The following is a 20,972-nucleotide window of genomic DNA, read 5'->3' as shown; positions in this document are numbered from 1 at the left end:
ATTTGTGTTTCAGTCATCCGTTGTGATGTTACAAGATATCCCCAAACTCAGTAGCTTAAAACAAATGATTTTTATTATTTTTATGATTCAGTGGATTGAGTGGGTGGTCCTACTGAGACTCATAGAAGTAGCTGCTTTTAGCCAGTGGAGCTTCTGTGACAGGGGCTCAGCTGAACTCCTCTTGCTACAAGGTCTAACATCCCAGGTGTCTTTATGGCATGGCAGTCTCAAGGTTGTATTCCAAGAGAACAAGCCTTGGTGTGCAAGTCGTTATCAAGCTTCTGCTCACATTCTATCTGCTGAGGTTTCTTTGGCCAAAGAAAGTCATATGGCCAAGTCTAGAATCAGTGTGGAAGGGGAATACACAAAGACATGGATGCAGGGAGGTGTGTGTGATTCGTTGGGTACTATTACCGTAAAAATCGATCTTGGTTTTCAATCAACAGAACTGTAAAAGACTGCTAAACTGTATACAATCTGAAAAATAGGACTTCTAGACCGTAAGGCAGGAGGAAGGTCCTTACAATAATGGCTCCAGTGAATAACAATTTCCTATGTCCACACTCTACAGTGTGACGCTGTCCGGTGTCCCGTTGAGAGGTTGATAGTATTTCTCTGCCTTGAATCTTGCTGGCCTTGTGATTTGCTATAAGCGATAGCGTGTGACCGACATGATGTCGTAAGAGGTCTCGAGTCCAAGATGCCTTGGGGTTTCTGCCTTCATGTTCTTGGGACATGTAAAGAAAGATCGGCTAATCTACTGAGTGACATGAGGCCATGGGAAGAGGGAGGTCTTTGCCTTCCAGCCATCACGCCGGGGCCTCAGACCTGTAGATGGGGGATCATAGACTCTCCAGGCTTCAGCCAATCCACCAGATGAATACAGCCGCAGGAGCAAGCCTGTGTGAGACCACCCAACCATCCCACAGATCTGTAAGAAATGATACTGGGATGGTTTATTAGAGTGATAGATAACTGATACAGGAGTAAATATTAACTCCTGCTCACTTCTCATGCAATCCCTATGGAGTCGTCTCTCATTTTCTTCTTTTACAAGGAAGGAACCTGAGACCCAGAAATGTTGACTTTCTTGTTGAACGTCAAGACAGCCAAATAACTGAGAGGACACAGGTCTACTGATTTGTAAACTAAGAATCTTTCTGTTACCTATTAAAGCTAATTTTGGAAGATTTAAAATTCATTTTTTTCTTTCTGAGTAAAGATTATTTTAATCCAAATTTTATTTACTTTCCTTTTGGGCAAAACTAACCTAAAAGCTGATCCTTGGCATTATCTCCTTTAGCTGAATGTTTTCTCTTTCCTGGACTGATTTTTTTTTTGGCCAAATTTCGAGAAAATCCCACAGGCTTCAGACATGAAAAGACAACTTTGAATTCAGCCCCTGAGGGATAAAGGATCAGTCAGAATGGTATGATTAAGTTGATCTTACCAACAGAAGTGTTATGAAGTCTTCCTTTTAAAAAACAGAAACAAAAACAAAAACTAGACAGCAAGAAAGTTCCAGTAACTAGGGTATCCTGGCCTGGAATATTTCTGCCTTATTTTTCTTCTCTATTTTGGTTTTAATAGAATGTTTGTGTCATATAGATTATCTTTTTGAGATTTTGGAGTTACTATGACACAGACATAGGTCACAGGAATAGGCATCATTCAGTGACAGAAATGTAAATACCTGTATTTGTAAAAATATTTTTTGCTTTCTGATGATTTAGTGGTTACAGCCATGCAAATATTGTTCTGGGGACTCTGAATAACGTGGAAGGTGTGAATAACGATGAAGATATCCTGGGGACAGGGCCATTTTGAGTCAAACTTGGCTGACCCAGGATAGCATACTCACTGATTCTGATTCTCCAAACTCCTTTTCCTCCTAAGGGCCCCATTCTAAGAGGCTCAAAATCATATGCAGAGTAAGAAAACATTCTTCTTTGGTTACTGAAGTTTTTTCTACATACACATTAGGAGGGTTTTTTGTGTGTGTGTGTGTGTAACCACATAAGACACAGCTAAAAGAACATTGTCTGAATATTGCCGAGAGAGAAAGTGAGTTTAAGGGAGGGTTGTGTAACTTTGATCAAGAAGAATTAAATTCTGTTTTCAGAGAAAGCGGAGTCAGAAAGTAGTCCTGGGTACTAACAAGAACCAAAGAAGAAAAGAGATGAGAGTACTGCCCCTCTACTTCTCCAGAGGAGACATGGATATGCAAAGAGGGGAGGGGGCAGGAGCAAGCAGGCTTGGGTAGGACAGTGCCCCCCAACTGACAGCAAATTAGCGTCCATGAAAATATTTTTTCCTTCCTCTTTTTAAATGTATCTAGCTAACTGATTTGTAAGGATATGCTATAACTCAAAACATGTTTAAAGAACTAGGAACAAGGGGTCCCTTGAGTGGCTCATTTGATTAAGCATCCCAGTCTTGGTTTTGGCTCAGGTCACGATCTTGCAGTTCGTGGGTTTGAGCCCCACGTCGGGTTCTGCACTGACAGCATGATAGAGTCTGCTTGCGATTCTCTCTCCCTGCCTCTGTCGACCCCTCCTCTGCTCTCATTCTCTCTCTCTCTCTCTCAAGATAAATAAACTTTTAAAAAAAGCTAATACGTTGAAAAACTGTTTTAGCTTGCAGTAGAATGAAATTTCATGGTGGGTCGATCAAATAGCTCTGATTTTTAAGGGGTCCACAATCTTCTGGAGAAAATGGTGGTTAGCCAAACTGTCCTCAGAAAGTTTAGATACTTGATATGAGAGGTCAGACTCTCCAAAGGGAAAATGGAAGAAATTGCCATCCAAGGAGGTTGGGTACAGTTAACTGCAAAAGGTAATGCAAGTGTGGGACCAGATTGGAATTGTTTGGACGTTAGTGAAGGTGGAAAAATCAGGGCTACCTCCTGTAGTTCTCCTTGTCTGCCCTTACCTGACACATCACCCAGACATTTCAGTTAAACTTTCTGGGGCACAGCTAAGGCTCAGTCCAGCTGTGAGTTGAAGATTCACATTCCATTTACATGTTGATTGCTGACAAATATTTCTAAGTTAATGGACATAACTTTCACTGTGTAAAAAGTTCCAATAGGCAAAATAAAATCGAAAAACAATTGCACATCTAAATAATCATTTATATTGAAAAACATTCGATTACTTGAAAATAGGATTTTTAACTGTTTTATTTATTTTTTTAATGTTTGTATATTTTTGGGAGAGAGAGAGACAGAGACAGAGTGTGAGCGGGAGAGGGGCAGAGAGAGAGGGGGACGCAGAATCCGAAGCAGGCTTCAGGCTCTGAGTTGTCAGCACAGAGCCTGACATGGGGCTTGAATTCACCAACATCAAGATCATGACCTGAGCTGAAGGAAGTTGGCTGCTTAACTGACTGAGCCACCCAGGTGCCCCAGATTTTCAACTGTTTTAGAATTACTCTTTTTTTTAATGTTTATTTATTTTTGAGAGAAAGAAAGACAGACAGAGTGTGAGCTGAGAAGGGGCAGAGAGAGAGAGAGACATAGAATCTGAAGCAGGCTCCAGGCTCTGAGCTGTCAGCACAGAATCCGATGTGGGGCTCGAACCCACACACTATGAGATCATGACCTAAGCCCAAGTCCAGTGCTTAACCAACTGAGCCACCCAGGTGCCCCTTAGAATTACTCTTGATGCTTAGTATCGGACTTAAAGCAGCATGCATTTGTGAACAGTTATCAATTATTTTTCACTTATTTTCTAGCCTTTGATTGTATTGCTTAACTCCTGTTCACTTTATCCCCCAGGCCCCAAGGCCTCACCACAATTGCTAGACTAGCGAGTTTTCCCTTTATATTTGCAAAACCGTGAGCCATTCCCATGTAAAGACGGGGACTGTTGCTACCTCTGGGCATCAAACTTTTTGAGTAGTTATGATTGACATTAGTGATAATGTCAGAAAATAAAAAAAAAAGTTTAATACATTTTCCTAAGAGTAAATGGCCTTGAAAAAATAGGCAGAAACTTTACATGAAAGTGATGAGGTATTTTACTACATAAGAAGAAAGTAAAACAAAAGCCATAAACCAAATGGAAAGCTGAACAACAAACCAGGGAAAAAACACTGGCAGCTTGACCAAGAGTCCCTCTCATCAGATCTCAGGAGTCTGGTAAATCAAAACCAAAAAGGTGAACTTCCCACTAGTAAAATCTTCAAGTTACAAAAAGAAGGTGGGATATCATCCTATTTTTCTTTCTTTTTTTTTAATTTTTATTTTTTAATGTTTATGTATTTTTGACAGAGAGAGAGAGAGAGAGAGAGAGAGCATGAGCAGGGGAAGGGCAGAGAGAGAGGGAGACACAGACTCTGAAGCAGGCTCCAGGCTCTGAGCTGTCAGCACAGACCCCGACACAGGGCTTGAACTCACAGACTGTGAGATCATGACCTGAGCCGATGTCGGACGCTCAACCAACTGAGCCACCCAGGCACTCCATCACCCTATTTTTCTAAAATAGATATATCTACTATAATACATATAAAAAAAAAAAAAAAGGTCAAATGGCATTTTGAGTGATTCTGATGTTCTTTTTTTTTTTTTTAACATGAAATTTATTGTCAAATTGGTTTCCATACAACACCCAGTGCTCATCCCAACAGGTTCGGATGTTCTTTTTGATGTTTAACTGTGTTTTCTAGATTCTCTACAATGAGCATAGAGTCCTTTTGTAACTCGCCTTCTATTCCTGAAAAGTAAAAGTTATTTTTAAAAAAAACAAAAAAACAAAAAAAAAAAATACGACAACTGTCATGACATAGAGGTGAGCAGAACCTGGTGTGCTATTCCTGATCGGCACCTTATTGCACGCTTCTTTGCCTGTTGTTCTGAACGGTTCTCATAAGAATGTGCTTTTTAAAAGTTGGGTATGTTGGGACCCCTGGGTGGCTCAGTCAGTTGAGGGTCCGACTGTGGCTCAGGTCATGATCTCACGGTTCGTGAGTTCGAACCCCATGTCGGGCTCTGTGCTGACGGCTCGGAGTCTGGAGCCCGCTTCGGATTCTGTGTCTCCCTCTCTCTCTGCCCTTCACTCGCTCACACTCTCTTTCTCTCTCAAAAATAAATCAGCATTAAAAAAATTTTTAAATGTTGGGTATGTTCTGTCATATATATGAACTACTTTGGTCTGTAGGGATATAGTTGAGGAAACCTGACCAATTTTGACTGCACTTCTGCCATTAACCAGCTTTAGAGCTTTTCTCTCAGCGGTAAAAGGAGCGAGCTGGGCTAAGGATTTTGCAAGCTCTAGCTAGTTTCTGAAAAAGTTTCCTAATTCTATTTTTTTTTAAAAGTTTTTGTAATGTTTATTTATTTTGGAGAGAAAGACAGAGGAAGAGTGTGAGCAGGGGAGGGGCAGAGAGAGAGGGAGACACAGAATCCGAAGCGGGCTCTGGGCTCTGAGCTGTCAGCACAGAGCCTGATGGGAGGCTTGAACTCACAAGCCTCGAGATCATGACCTGAGCCCCTACTACTTCTATTTTGTAATGAGATTAACCTAAAAAAAAAAAAAAGTCTCAAGAAACTTGCAATGAAAGAAAAAATGAGGATTTTTTTTCCCCCCTCGTATATTCTGTGTGGTACCATCGAGAAGGCCACAGAAAATTTGCTAACATATTTGGGCAGAAAAACTCTTAAGGAATCTTTCGGGGCTGCTCCCACCTCCGAACAGGATTTTGACCTCTTTTTAAAACAATTTCCTTTCTTTTACTGTATACATAACATGTTTTACTTTAGAAAAGTTGGAAGAGCCAAATAATTTTAAAAAGAGTCAGCTGTCAGTGTAGCACATAGAAATAACGACTGTGAATAGCTGAATGTATATCACCACATACATTTACAGAAATCTTATCAAAGCATTCACAATATCTTGAATCTGCTTCCTGTTATTAAATAATATATCCTAAACACTTTCCACCAGGAAATATGTATCTCTATGGTAATTTTTAATGGAACCAGATGGCCCATGTCATTAGTTGCCTTTCAATGAACATTTAAATGGCTTTCCATTTTTCTCTATATCTGTTTTTCACTATTATAAATTACAATAAGCAGCTTGTATATACATCTCTGGACATTTGTCTGATTGATTCCTTTAGGACACATTCCCAAAAGTGGAATTTCCAAGGTACGTGAAACATGTGTTTGGGAAGCATGTATTTCTATGCCCAAATTGCCCTTCATGAAGGTGACGCCGATATGAACTCTCTTGAAACACGATCTTTAGAATTCTTTTGAAATTTTGCCCTTTTTTAAAAGTTGTATTTATTTATTTTGAGAGAGAGAGAGTAAGAAAGAAAGAATGAGCAGGGCAGAGAGATGGAGAAAGAGAATCCCAAGCAGGCCCCACACTGTCAGCGGAAAACCGCCCCACATGGGGCTCGAACTCACAAACGGTGAGATCATCAACTGAGCTGAAGTCAAGAGTCGAACACTTAACCAGCTGAGCCACCCAGGCGCCCCACTTTGCCAATCTGATAAAAAAGAAAGAATGATGTCTCAGTATTGTTTTACTATGTGTTACTCAGGGAACCAGTGACTAGAACATATTTGCATATATTTATCAGCTGTTTGCATTTCTCCACTTGGAATTTTCCCATTTGGTTAACTTACAATTCCAGAGAAAAATCCAGACCACTTTTTGGCTATGTGAGTCAGTCTGGAATTGTATCCAGTATTTCGTCTTTTCACCATATTTAAATCTGCTCTTGTCTCTTCCTTAGCAAAATGTTAGGAGCCTAAAACTCACCGAAAGACGTTCTTTCATACGCTGCTAACTTTTTCTGCCCACTTTGGCCTCTTCTTCAGTCTTTCAATAAAACGTAAAGCAGCCGCATCTTTAAAAATGTGACGGCACAATAGTGATGTTTTCAGATGGCGGTGGGACAAGGGCTATGGGCAAAAGAGAGGGAAGTCTCCTGGTTAAAGAGATAGAGAAGAAATGGAATGAAAGTGTTTTTCAGAGCTTTTACTCTACAAATGCCCGGAGAAACTCTTCAAGAAGCAGAAAATCTTATGCAACATTTCCCAAACATAGTTTTAGAAGTTATTTATTTCTTTTTGAGAGGGAGAGGGGAGAGGCAGAGAGGCAGACAGAGAATCCCAAGCAAGCTACACACTGTGGGTGCAAAGCCCGACGCGGGGCTCCAACCTGTGAACCTTAGATTATAACCTGAGCTGAAATCAAGAGTCTGACGCTTAACAGAAGGTCTGGGAGCTGAAATACTAAAGCCACCAGGCTCTGTGGAGCATCACCTGGGCCTCAGTTTCCTTGCCTGTGCAATGCAACTCGTGGATGAGTGAAATGCCTTGCCCAGAGGCTGTCTGTCTCAGAGTGGGAAAAATCCGGGTTCCTAACTAAATCCTGCAGGTTCTGCCTTATAGCCACTACCTGTGACTGCTTGGGGCCTATGGTTCTTTTTTTTTTCTTTTTTTTCCTAATGTTTATTTATTTTTGAGAGAGAGTGTGAGAGAGAGAGCCATGCGAGCAGGGGAAGGGCAGAGAGAGAGAGGGGGACAGAAGATCCCAAGCGGGCTCTGCTGGTGACAGCAGAGAGCCCAATGCGGGACTCGAACTCACAAACCATGAGATCATGACCTGAGCGGAAGTCTGACGCTTAACCGACTGAGCCACCCGGATCTGCGACCCCGCCCCCGCCCCGGGGCCACGGTTCTAAGGCCTGCGTGGGACGCCCCGCCCTGCTCTGAGCTTATCCTGAATCAGGGTGGAGCTGTGTTGGTCCTAAACCTTGATGCATTTACAAGATGTGTTCTCATCAGGTTACAGAGTTTATTACCAGTTATTACATCTTCAAGTTTACGCTTCACCGTGATGAAAAAGCAGATTATGACGGGTAAGGCCCATAAGAGTAATAGTTGCTGGGAAATAACATTTCTGTGTACCTCACGACAGAGGAGGAATTTTGCAGCCTCTCTGCTTTTGCAAAATAGATTTTTGACGAAAAGATATTTCACGCACCAAAGCCTTATACACTTCTGACTGACTCCAAACTTAATTAGTCCCTTCTACAACAATGTCAGCCGTGTTATGGGAGGGGACTCTTCTTGGAGAACTTGGCCATTCAGATACACAAGGAGATGTGCATGGGCTGTAAAAAAGAGAAAGCAAAAACCAAATTCCTTGTCTGGAAGCAGAGTTCCTGGAACCCGTGAGTCAGGCAGTGTAAGTTTGGACTTCATTTTGAAAACATTCCCGCTCGTGAAGAACAGAGTGCAAACTGGATTCAGCGTCTGGGACTTTGCAGAAAACTCTTCCGATAAAGGGAAGGTGATAAGCTGACGAGACCCCTATTCGCTATGGAAATTTCAGAGGCTCCTTTCGAGAGCTGCTTTCCACTGATAAACTACGTCGTGTTTTTCAGGTTCCCATAGTGAGGAAAACATTCAAGTGTGTCGTCTACAAAATTAACTGCCTGACAAAGGCCTACGGAGGTAGTTTCGGCCATGCAGCTTTCCGCCTCCCCAGACCTGTGCCTGGGCCCACCCTTCCCTTCCACTTTTCTCCCCTGCCGCTACCCTAAAAGGATCTGCTTCAGTTGGCTTGTTCTCTCTATTATTCTTTGAACATTCCTTGATCTTGCCTGTCGTGTTCCCTTTTTCACAATGGTCCTTCCCCCTGCCTGGAACACACTTGGTGATTTGGCCGGAGAGAGAAATCTGTTCCCCAGGTGCAGAGAGAGCCGGTGCTCAAGGAACAAGTTTGTGGTTCAGGCCCTTTTCCAGGGCCTATCAGTGTGAATGAGACATCTTTCTTTCCTTCAAGGTATTCCCACTCCTCTGAAATCCAAAGGCCTCATGTTCCCCCCCAACCCCTTGTAATCCTTCTGTTGGCTAACTGACCACAATCCCCATTCTCTAAAGCTTTCTGTTTCCGACCACCTATTATTATGGTCTTAGAACAGGTTCCCAAGCTTCGATCTTTTGGCTACTTGCTTCATGAAGTTGAACAAATATATTCCTTAAAGTACAAACGTTTATTTAAGTACTTACTTAGTATTTGTCTCTAGTCTTTTTTTAAAATTAATTAAGTTTAAAAGGAAAAGTTTTATCACTATTTCACAAATAGAAAACCCAGCATTACTTGCCTTAAGTAAAAAGTAACTATAAAGAACATAATGAAACCAAAACATTATGATTAGATGCTAGGGAGAAGCAAAACGACGTTGGTAGAAGCCTTATTCACGAAGGCTGAAACCGGAAGCAATCCGAATGTCCAGAATAGCACAACAGATAAGTAAATCGTGGTGTGTTCACACCCTAGGAAAGCACACAGCAATAAAAGAGAACAAGCTGTTATATAACATCCAGTGGGGCGACTCTCCTGGACATAATGATGAGTGGAAGAAACTAAGTATGTATGTGATGACTCCATTTCTACGAAAAATCAAGGAAGAAGTTGAGGCCCCAGAGATTGTTTTGTTAGGAGAGAGTAGAGAAGGAAGGACAACAAAATTCTAAAGATTCTTCCTCCCATCACACCCCGCCTATGAGAAGGTAAGGGCCGTGGGGAGGAATCCCATCTGTTTTTTCAGTGCTGTATCCCCAGTGCCTAGAATGAATGGTACCTGGCATGTGGGAAGTACCCAGTAATCATTTGAATAAATAAATGGATTTCCTTTGTCCAGAAGTTATCTTTGCAAAGCCATCGTTCCTTTTTTTAAAAAAAATTGAGGTAGAATTGGCATATGACGTTATATTAGTTTCAGGTGTACGACATAATGATTCGTCGTTTGTACACACTGCAAAATGACCACCACGATGAGTCTACGGATCATCTGTCACCAGACAGAGCTACAAAATTTCTTTTTCTTGTGATGAGAATTTTTAAGGTTACTCTTGGCAATTCCAAATATGTAGTACAATGTTATTGACTCTAGGCACCAGGATGTACGTTACATCCCCATGACTTAATTATTTTATCTGGAAGCTTGCTCCTCTTGACCCCTTTCAGCCATTTCGCCCACCTGCCAGCCTCTTTCCTGCCAGCAGTGTCCATTCTATTCTCTGTATCTGTGAGTTTTGTTTTATTTGTTCATTTGTTTTTTTTAATTTATATTTAAACATTTTTAAGTTATTTAATTTATTTTGAGTGTGTGTGTGTGTGAGAGAGAGAGAGAGAATGGAGGAAGGGCAGAGAGAGAAGGAGAGAGAGAATCTCAAACAGGTTCCTCCCTGTCAGCACAGAGCCAACCCAACACGGGGCTTGAACCCACAAACGTGAGATCATGACCTGCGCCGAAGTTGGATGCTTAACCGACTGAGCCACCCAGGCTCTCCTGTTTTGTTTTTTATACTTCATATATAAGTGAGATCATGCAACGTTTGTCTTTCTCTGTCTGCAAAGTCCTTCTTGAATCTGTACCATCGGGAAAGGACTGTGAACCCTTATTTCACATTAACTGAGGTCTCAACCAAAAGACCTTCAAGAGTCCTTCCGTTTTCCAGTTGTCTGCAGCTCTCTCCAGACTTTTACCTTCAGCCTGCATAGGCTCTTCCTCCATCGGTTGGTTCCCCATCCCCAAATCCCTCTCCCAGAGTAGCTACCTGGACAAAGAACTGTTGAGCTCTGTCCCACCAGCCCTGTCTTTCATCCTGAATACACAAATCTCTTCTGGGACATAGCCAAGTTTTGCTGAAGTTCTAGCCTTTTGCAATGAAGTCTTCTCCTGAGAAAGAGCCACACAGTCAGGTGTATTTCCAGGTTGGAAGACATATGGAATTCCTTTGGCTTTGCTGGCTTTGTGCTTTGTGGGAGGGTAAGACCCTTTCCATAAAGAAGAAATGCTCGCGCCATTTCAGAACGGAAACAAAACCTTCGTATGCACAAGCTTTGTAGTATCTTTTTCCTTTGACATTTAGAGTGCAAGAAGCTCAGGGCAAACAGACGTATGCTTAAATAAAAATAATGAGTATTTTGTTTGTTTAAAAAAAATGTCTACTTTGGTCACTGCTATTATGTGGAAATGATGGCAGGTATACGTTCACTCACTCTGTGCAGTAGCATCAGGCATCACATTTTACCTGCTTATTAGGGAAAAACATCATAACTATAAAAAGTGACAGTAAACTCTTTTGTCTACGAAGACAGTTTTCAAATAGGAAAATAAAATTGTGAGTGCATCCTTAGGCCACAAACCTTCTGGAAGTTCCTCACTGACCACACGTTAGAAATGAGCTCTTCTCTGGGCATTGGAGGTGGCGGGGGGGGGGGGGGCGCTTTATAGTCAGAGACCCTAAAAGGCTGAGCAAACGTCCCTATCAATTCTCCCAGGAATAATGGCAGTTTTGGAAGTTAGGACAAAAGGTTCAAGAAATGGAGCCACAGATTGAGAAGCAATTGGTTTTACTACCAGTTGTAATGATTCCCGGGTCACGTCAGTCCCTATTTTTCTTTCTTCCTTCTTCTCTACATCTCGTGGGACCCAAAGACAGCGTGTTAATAAAATGTGCTGAAAGGCCAAACTTACCTATAAGTCAATAGAAGAAATCAAACTTTCAGAACTTTTCAGATAAGAACATTTACCAGGGAAAGCGTGATATTGTTCTGCCATTTTCCTTTCATTTTGTTTTATTTTTTTCCTATAAACACCATCCCTTCCATCCCCAGGCCCTGCGCCTGTAGCCGGTCCTGAAGGTGTAGAAGGAGCTCGCTCTCCCTGTTAAACTAATTCCCAACCTACCTTAAACTCCAGTATTTCCTTTATATGAAGATGCCATTAATCATAAGAAATGGGACTGATTTTATAGGTTTTTGTTGGGGGTAGAGGGTGGTGAATTACCGCTGTGGAGTGCACCCATTGGCATTGATTATAAAAATACATTCAGATTTTAGAAATGGGAAAGTCTAAAAAGTGTCTTAGAAATGGATAAACTACATTATTGCCGTTATTAGGAAAATTGCGTTTTAATGGGGAGAGGGGGGAATTTAAGCCTTTGGTGGGTGCCTGAGAAGGAATGATGGGTATTTTCCTGGGGGGTGGGGGACATTCTTTCCGCCTGTCCTCATGTCGTACCACATGGTGGACCACCAGCTGTCTTGTCCCACCCTCATTTCTGGTTAAGATTGGTCTGGAGTATGTTACTTCTTTATCATCTTATGAAATTAATAGGTTGTCAAACTCTTTAAACCTCTTAGAGTAAAAGTGCTTTAAGGAAAGTGTCAAAACCAGATTTCAAACTGCAACCTTTTATTTTCCAATGCCAGCAGAAATATAACCTATTAAGTTCCTCTTCTTTTCCCCGGACGAGTCTCAGGGAAATAGCGGTAGTTGCAATATTTATAAAGGCCCTAGGTTACAATACATCAGCAGAAGAAAGGTTATATGAGAATAAAATCCAAGCATTCTTTAAATCAATCAGTGCTCATCGAATTTACCTACTCTTTATTTTTACATAGTACAATAAATGGATGATATCACAAAAGTAAAGTCAGGGGCAAAATAAACTCTAGAATCGAGAAACAAATATAAATACAATACTTTCTTTGTAAAGGATGTCAGCCAGTGGTATCTATAGTCCAGTGAGAATTGACTAACATCGTGCATATAAAGCACTTAAGCTCTAAGTCTGTGACAGGGCTGAGCGCTTACTAAATGTGTCCAGTGAGTATTTTTGTGAAGTCACAAGTTGTTCTGATGTCATTAGCACTCCGAGAGACTGGAAATGTCCATCGTTCCAAGTACTGGGTCTAGAAGACATAGGTTTATTGAACTTTCCATTCACAGCTTGGAACTTACAACATAGCCACATTAAAAAAATATTGTCCTTTCAACATGAATCCCCATATTACGTGCGTGTGAATTCAGAGATAAGAGTTAATCATAGCTCTGGTGATGGCTTAATACTTTCAGGAGGAAATGTAGGTCTCCCTTGTGATTAATGAGTGGGAAGAACCTTTACTGAGTTGGTTTTTTTGTTTTGTTTTGTTTTGTTTTTACTTCTTCAACATTTCACACACCAGAACCATAGAGAAGCATATTGATAAATTCAGGTCTTTTGCTTTTCAAAGTGATTTCCTTTCCACTCTGGAGAAAACTATATATGAAAAGCTTTTTTTTTCTGTTGGTTAAATAATGGTGTGCTTTTGAAAGGAATGCTTGGTGGGACTCACTGAGGTTTTATCAGATCCTTTGAGGTAGGCTGTTGAACTAACAGATACCACAAGAAAGTGCTGTGGGAAAGTGGAGAGAAGAGGGTTTCTGAGTCAGGGTGGAAAGGGTTTCAGGGCTCCAGAGATAGGGATGAGTCATTCCAGTAGATTGAGGGGTACTGAAAAAACAGACAGAAGGCTGATGTCCACCATTTTGCCCAAATCAGTGTTGTTCACACCTCTCTGTGTACAATACGCACACATAACAAAGATTATCCTTCTGTAAGTATTTTTCAATACACCAATTTGTAACCTTGGAGGCAGAATATTCAGGGCCTGTAGTTCTTAAGATCTATCCTCAACATAATCTCATGCTTGTGTGGCTCCGAGCCTAGCCTTCTGAAGGTGTTTGTTTCTCTGACTGGGTTGCTCTATATCTGCTAGAAAAACACACACTTCGTGGTAACAACAACTTGTTCCCAGCTGTCTTCTGTGTGATCATTCTTTTTAGCTATGCTTCATTTCAGCTGCATGGGAGCACTATCTCTCAACACGTACATTAAAACTACACTTGTTGTTAGAAAATGAGAAACAATTCCCATTAGGTTTATAGTGGCCTTAGAGTAAAGAAATAGATTTCCCCACCCACTGGCACATGCTCAGAATTGTTTGATGCAATGTTATCATTCCTGTTTAAAAGATAGATCCTATTCGAAAGATGGAGAGAAGACCCAAGGGACCAACTGGCAAACACTAGGACAGTGGTCATCAGTGGGGTAGGGAAGTAATTTTTCTTCCAGGAGACATTTGGCGATTACGGAAACATATTTGATTGTCACAACTTTGGGGGGTGGGGTGTTACTAGTGTCTTATGGGCGTAGGCCAGGGATGTTGCTAAATGTTCTTCAATGTCAAGACAGTTACCCCTACAACAGTTACCCCAATGACAATGTTGGTGAAGACAAGAGACCCTGTATTAGAGCCTGTGTTTGGATAGTTTCTCTGACTTCGGGGCCCAGCCTGCTCACTATATGATGCAGAAGAGTTGGTTCCCCTCAACATATCTTCACTTTCCAAGGATCCTGGGAAGTGGAAAAGGTGGGGGCAGAACTTGATATACTTCCAAAAAAAGAAACAAAAAAGAAGGAAAACATAATTATTGATGGTTTCCTCTGCCAGACACTCTTGGAAGTGCATTACATGGTTTAATTCATTTAATTTTAAGTACAACTCTTTGAAGTAGTTTGTGCATTTTATGTAAAAGGGAAAGAAAGGCACAATAAAGTTAAGAAACTTGCCAAGGGCGTGGTGCTGTCTGGATCCAGGACTTAGACTCACACACATGTGTTATTTCCCAGCAGAGAACAGGGAAGATGAAGAAGCCTTTATGTCCACATTCAGGGTAGAGAGCACAATGAACCATACTAAGTGAGTCCCTTAGCCCACGGGGTATCCGGGTTGCCAGGACTTTTGAAATGCAAATCACTCAGCATTATTATAGCATTTCATGGAAAGTAAGACACCATTGGTTGTAAGATGCACTCTTCCTTTTATGTACCAGTAAGAAAGAAACCACAGTTTTCATGTGTAAGATGTCATCAATTCTAAGAGATATATTAAAGATACCAATAATGTGTTTTTAAAATGTGCGTCAAATAATTTATCGCAAGTGGGTTAAGCAGCTCGACATGACACTAGGCTGTGTTGTGCAGAATAGCATATGAGAGCTCTCTCTATCCTCAGGAAATAAAACAAAAGCCTTTTAAAGTCATTAAATGTTTAGATCTCATTTCTTAATCTACAATGCAAGCCTAATAAATAATGCAGAGAGTCAATGATAGCTTTAGGTTTTGTTGACTCAGTAGGACAAGAATGTTATGAACTGTGGGAAGAGGAAGTCCTTTTCTGTTAGAAGGATCTACACAATTTAGGTTGAAAGGCATGATGTGTCAAATTCCGTGTTTGTAACCATGGAGATGATATAAGAACAATGGACTATGTTCTCTTCACCATCAAGTTCCAGACCAGAGTAGCTTCCATATTAGTTGAATGAATGAATGAATCTGTAGAATTCTTTTTTTCTTTTTCTTTCGACGATTTTTCAAAAATGCAAGAATACTTCTAGCTTCTTTCATTTCTGTGTCTTATGCTTGCTTTCATTTTCTGTGTCTAGAAGACAGCAAAACATTGAGTTTAATTCAGGAACAAAAGGGCCATGGAAGAGGATGCTGAAGAAGAAGATGGGAGGAATCTTCCTTAGATATTTTAAAGCAAGTGCCTGGGGCCCCATCAGTCTTCTAGACAGGAATCAGGTTTAGTGATTAGAAGAGAAAGAACTTGTGCATCGGGTAGCAGCATGTTGTGGTAGTACTTTGTGTATCCGGGACAGACATCATCATCTTCCTTCCTTTCATTGCCCAACACTCCAGTTGGAAGTTCAGAAAAAGTGCTTGTTTGCTGAAAGCGACCAGATTCTCTAAAATGAAGATTTATTAAGAGGTACTGTTGTATTCTTTGACCTTGTAATTGGACTTCTTGAGGAAAGTTCTTGAGAACATGATTATTTATCTAGTAGACATCTATCGAATCCTTCCTCTGTGCCAGAGGCTGCTCTGGTCATTTTTAAGTATGGGAATGGCATTATCTGACTTTCATTTTCCGAAGATTGTTTTGATGCTGCATGAAGAATGCACTGTAGGTGAAGCAAGAGAGGAAGTAGAGACATTAATTGGGAAGCTATTTCAATGGTCCAATGGAGAGGTGATGATGACCTAGACTGGCGTGCGGCAATCAAACAGAAGAGGGATACAGCCTATGTTTCGTAGCTGAGTGGCCAAGATACACTGGTGGGTTTGACACGAGGCAACTAAAGGAATTTAGAAGAACACCTAAATATTTAACTCGAGCAAGTGGATGATACCCTTCAATTCTAGAGGAAGAGCGGTTGCAGAGGCAGCAGAGAGAGCATTATGAACTTTGGTTTAGCCCTGTTACGTTTGTGATGCCTTTGAGGCATACGTGCATAGACATCGAAAAGCCAGCAGAATATATGACTCAAGAATTATAGGAGGGGTGCCTGGGTGGCTCAATCAGTTAAGTGTCCAGCTCTTGCTCTCAGCTGGTAAATGAGAGGAACAGGTGATAGGATAACATATATAACGTGAGCTCGGTTTTGTTAAAAAAAGCCACAGCTATCCGTATAAAACTAAAAGGGATATATATTATGAGCACGTTAAAAGTAATTGTCTCCGGGGAATCAGATTAGAAGTTACAGACATTTTCTTCCCTGTTCCTTTTTTTTTCCCTTTTATTTAATTTATTTTTTTTTAATTTACATTTACATTTAGTTAGCATATAGTGCACCAACGATTTCGGGAGTAGATTCCTTACTGTCCCTTACCCATTTAGCCCATTCCCCCTCCCACACCCCCTCCAGCAACGCTTTGTTTGTTCTCCGTATTTAAGAGTCTCTTCTGTTTTGTCCCCCTCCCTGTTTTTATATTATTTTTGCTTCCCTTCCCTTATGTTCATCTGTTTTGTGTCTTAAAGCTTTTAAGTACTTTCAAATCTCTGCAATGAGCACATTTAAATGTTGTAATTTATTTTTAAAGAGTTAAAACAAAAGTGAGATTTTGTTTATAAATTAAGTATCCCCTCCAAAAATATACTGAGCAGTTTGTGTGGGCTTCCTTACGTATAGTCTTCCCATGGTGCCAGGATCCCCATCGTGGATTCATGGATTCCGAGGCTTCTGCTTTTGTGCTCAATTACATGGCGGGGTGCCTCCCCCCTCCACCCCATGAGGAAGAGAGCTCCCCTGGTCACCAGCATACCTATTCGACTGAGAATGGGCCTTTGGAATGTTCTCTTTCCTTTAAGGGTTATGCTTCCCTAGGTGACGAGAGAGAGAGAGAGAGAGAGAGAGAGAGAGAGAGAGAGGGCAAAGCTGTAATAGTTGCCTTTCAAAACCAGGTGAGGAGACACTAATTGTCTGGCCTGGGAAGCAGCAAGCAGTCGTAAATCTAAGCTCTGATTCATAGGGCAGTTTTTAAATTAAAAAAGAAAATCTCTATTTGCTGCTTCTTCAAAGGGTTAGTAAAGATTTCTTTCCTGGAAACGTGTGGTTTAATCTCCTGTAACATTATTTTCCAAAGGTATTTTAGAAGTCTTTTTTTTTTTTCCATAGACGGAAAATTTTATGAAATCTGTTTATCTTGAAAAAGTCTCTCCATGATAATACAGAACAGAGGAAAAAACACTCACTCAAAAACCAGAGCAGTGTTCACTCAACAACAAAAAACAAAGAACCCAAAACTAAAAATGATCTGCTTGTTTCATTCTTATGCAGCATCAATACAATGAGATTCTTTTTTAATGTTCCTAAGTCAAGCTTCATATGCTTTAAACTGTGTTACAGAGAAAGATAAAATCTATTCTCTCTGTGTGTTTCAATAGCCAGACACAGTTTTGTTTCTAAAAAGTTCTATATCTGATAAGATATATATGCTGTAAATGCTACAAAAAGGCTAAAATACATTGTTTTTTTATAAATTTAACTTAATATAGTCCATTGCAGCTCTGTAGTTTCCATACATTGGAGTCAAGGACACAGAGAACCACATCAACTTTGAACGTGAATACTGCACATTTTCTTTCAAATTTGGCTAAAGTAATGCTATAGGAGCCTCACTAGAATTCAGCTTTCCCTGGTTTTGCCCTTTGTGGACCACTGAGATACTTAGGGGCCACTGTCAGGATGGGGCTCCAGCTTCTTTCTGATCTCCAGACCAACTGCCCTTGAATTTTCACCAAACCCTGTGATGAAATCCATAGTATCAACCCTCTGACCTCAGCAGTTTCTTGGTGGAGGAACACTGGCCATTGCCTCCTTGGAGGTCAACCCAGAACTAAAATCATTGTCTTGATTTTTGAAGTTAAAAAAAATTCTTCTTCCTCTTCTTATTTTGTTGTTGTTGTTGTTGTTGTTGTTGTTGTTGTTGTTGTTGTTTTTGTTCATTAAACCAGACAGCCGGCAACTTTCCAGCCAGCTGAGACATTATTCAGATAAAAAATTCCAGGTCAAGCTGCTGAGAAGCAAGTTATGTATGTAGAATTCTTAATTTCCTGGAAGTTTTAGGAACGGAACACATGGTCTGTGCATTGTGTATGAATTACCTTTGTGGAAGAAGGCTCCAGCGTGTCCCATGTAAATAATTAATAGAATGTACGTCCAGAACAAGCAGCTGCAGAGCCAGTTTCCATCTGAGACCTCTTGTTTGAAAACCTGTAGCTTGTGCTGAAGACCAAGATTATTTTATGTTTGAGGAAATGAAAGAAATAGCCTTTGTTCAGATAAGAGAATGTATTATTAATCACTGTGTTCCCAATAGCTGGTTTTTTCTCCGTCTGAGATTAGTGTTGCTCATATAGTAGGTCTCTTGAATATCTCATTCAGAACTCTTAAATCTCTCTTAATAATTTCTGTCTCTGCATCCCTTTCATTTGAGATTTTTGGAAAATTTTTCTTAATGTTTATTATTTTTCAGAGAGACAGAGCACGAGACGGGGAGGGGTAGAGAGAGAGGGAGACCCAGAAACAAAGCGGGCTCCGGGCTCTGAGCTGTCAGCACAGGGCCCAATGAGGGGCTCGAACCCGCAAACTGTGAGATCATGACCTGAGCTGAAGTCGGACACTTAACTGACTGAGCCACCCAGGCGTCCCTTTCACTTGATTTTTTTTTTAAAGATAATTTTTTAGAGTAGTTTTAAGTTTACAACATAATCGAAAGAATGGTAGGTAGACTTCTTATATACCCTCTGGGCCCCCGTCCTATGCACAACATCTTCTATTATCAACATCACTCACCAGACTATTACTTGCAGGATTATGCGGGATGAACCTACATTTACACATCATACTAACCTGAAGTTCATAGCTTACGTTATGGTTCACTCTTGGTGTCGTACATTCTATGGCTTTGGCCAAATGTATAAGGACATATACACATCATCATAATGCCATACAGAGTATCTGCATTGCCCTAAAAATCCTCGGTGCTCCCCTTACGCATTGCCCTTCTACAGCCCCTCCCTCTGCCATCAACCTCTGATCTCTTAACATCTCTGTTATTTTGTCCCATTTGGATTAAAATTTTTTTTAATGTTTATTTATTTTTGAGAGAAAGAGACACAGAGTGCAAGGCGGGGACGGTCAGAGAGAGAGGGAGACACAGAATCCGAAGTGGGCTCCAGGCTCTGAGCTGTCAGCACAAACTCATGGACCACGAGATCATGACCTGAGCTGAAGTCGGTCGCCCCACCAACTGAGCCACCCAGGCACCCTTACTGACACATATTTTTTAATTCCACATTTTAAAATCAATTTTTTTTGCTTCTCTTTCTGTTCCAGAAAATCTCTCTGTTCTTATCGTGATTCGCCTTAAGTACTCCTTATTGTTATTCAAGTCATTTTCTGTCTCCTCCAGCAGCTCTGTTACACCAGGGACAAGTTCAGAGTTTCATTTTTTTCTCCCTCTCCATGGCTGCCAAGGTCCCTTGGGTGTATGAGTCTTACTTGGTAATCCAGGCTCAGTTCCAACCAGAAAGACCTAATGTATCACGTATTAGAAAGATGCCTCTAGAGTGACGGTTGTATCGCTTGTCGGCCTTTTGGCTAAGATCAAGGGTAGAATGGCAGTTGTCCCAGCAGATGCACCAGAAGGAAGCCTTTTGTTTGTTTGTTTGTTTAGTTGTTTATTTGTTTGTGTGTGTGTGTGTTTTTTTTTGTTTGTTTTCGAGTCTCCTCTTCCTCTTCCAGTATAGAGTAAATTGAGACCAGTTGTTCAACCGATAGGAAGATCTGACCTCCTCATTCTGTGAATGTCCACCTGCTCTGCAGAGTCTGGGCATCTTCCAGGACCAAGTTCTTAGATCCTTGGGGCCTCTTCTATTCCTGCCTAAGCTTCCCACCTACCCCACCAAGGGAAGAGCCCTACAATAGCTCCATTGCTGGTACCCTTGGACCCCATGCTCTTGTGACCCCAGCAGAAGTGAGACCTGGAGCTGGAGTTAGGCTAACAAGGCATGGCAGACAGGCAGCTACTCTTTCCAGAATCCCTTTCTCCAGGGAAAAGACAAAAACCCAAAACTCAGGATTCAGTGTGAGATCATGATATGTATCTCATACAACATGCAGAAGGCTCTATAGGACTGGCATCCTTTGAACTATAATCATGGTTTGTTTCTATATTTCATTAACACAATGATGACTCTGATGTTCAGTGTTACTGGCTGTAAGATACTAAAGGACTTGCAATATTCTTTTTTTTTAATTTTTTTTAATGTTTATTTATTATTGAGAGACATAGAGAGACAGAGAACGAGTATGGGAGAGGCAGAGAGACAGGGAGACACAGAATGTGAAGCAGGCTCCAGGCTCCGAGCTGTTAGCACAGAGCCTGACGCGGGGCTTGAACCCATGAACTTTGAGATCCTGACCTGAGCCGAAGTCGGACACTTAACCGACGGAGCCCCCCAGGTGCCCCAGGACTTGCAATATTCTTAAGAAAGTCAAATTATACGCAGTACACATTTTCATGTTATCTGACTTTATACTACTCAGATACTTTGAAATGTAAAATCACGGATGATTTCGTAACCTTACGAAAACCAGACTATTTGATTAATCAGAACATGTGACAAGACTAGTTGAGAGTTTGCTGGTTATTTCTATGCTAGGTCAAGTGGAATTATTCTAAACCTTATATAATAGGATAGGATCTATTTTTAAAAGGCTTTCTGCGAAACACAATAAAACTTTCACCTTTTGCAAAATTCAGC

Source organism: Neofelis nebulosa, chromosome 2 (assembly GCF_028018385.1).
Source record: "Neofelis nebulosa isolate mNeoNeb1 chromosome 2, mNeoNeb1.pri, whole genome shotgun sequence".
In the NCBI taxonomy this organism is placed as follows: Eukaryota; Metazoa; Chordata; class Mammalia; order Carnivora; family Felidae; genus Neofelis; species Neofelis nebulosa.
This window is presented reverse-complemented; position numbering follows the sequence as displayed.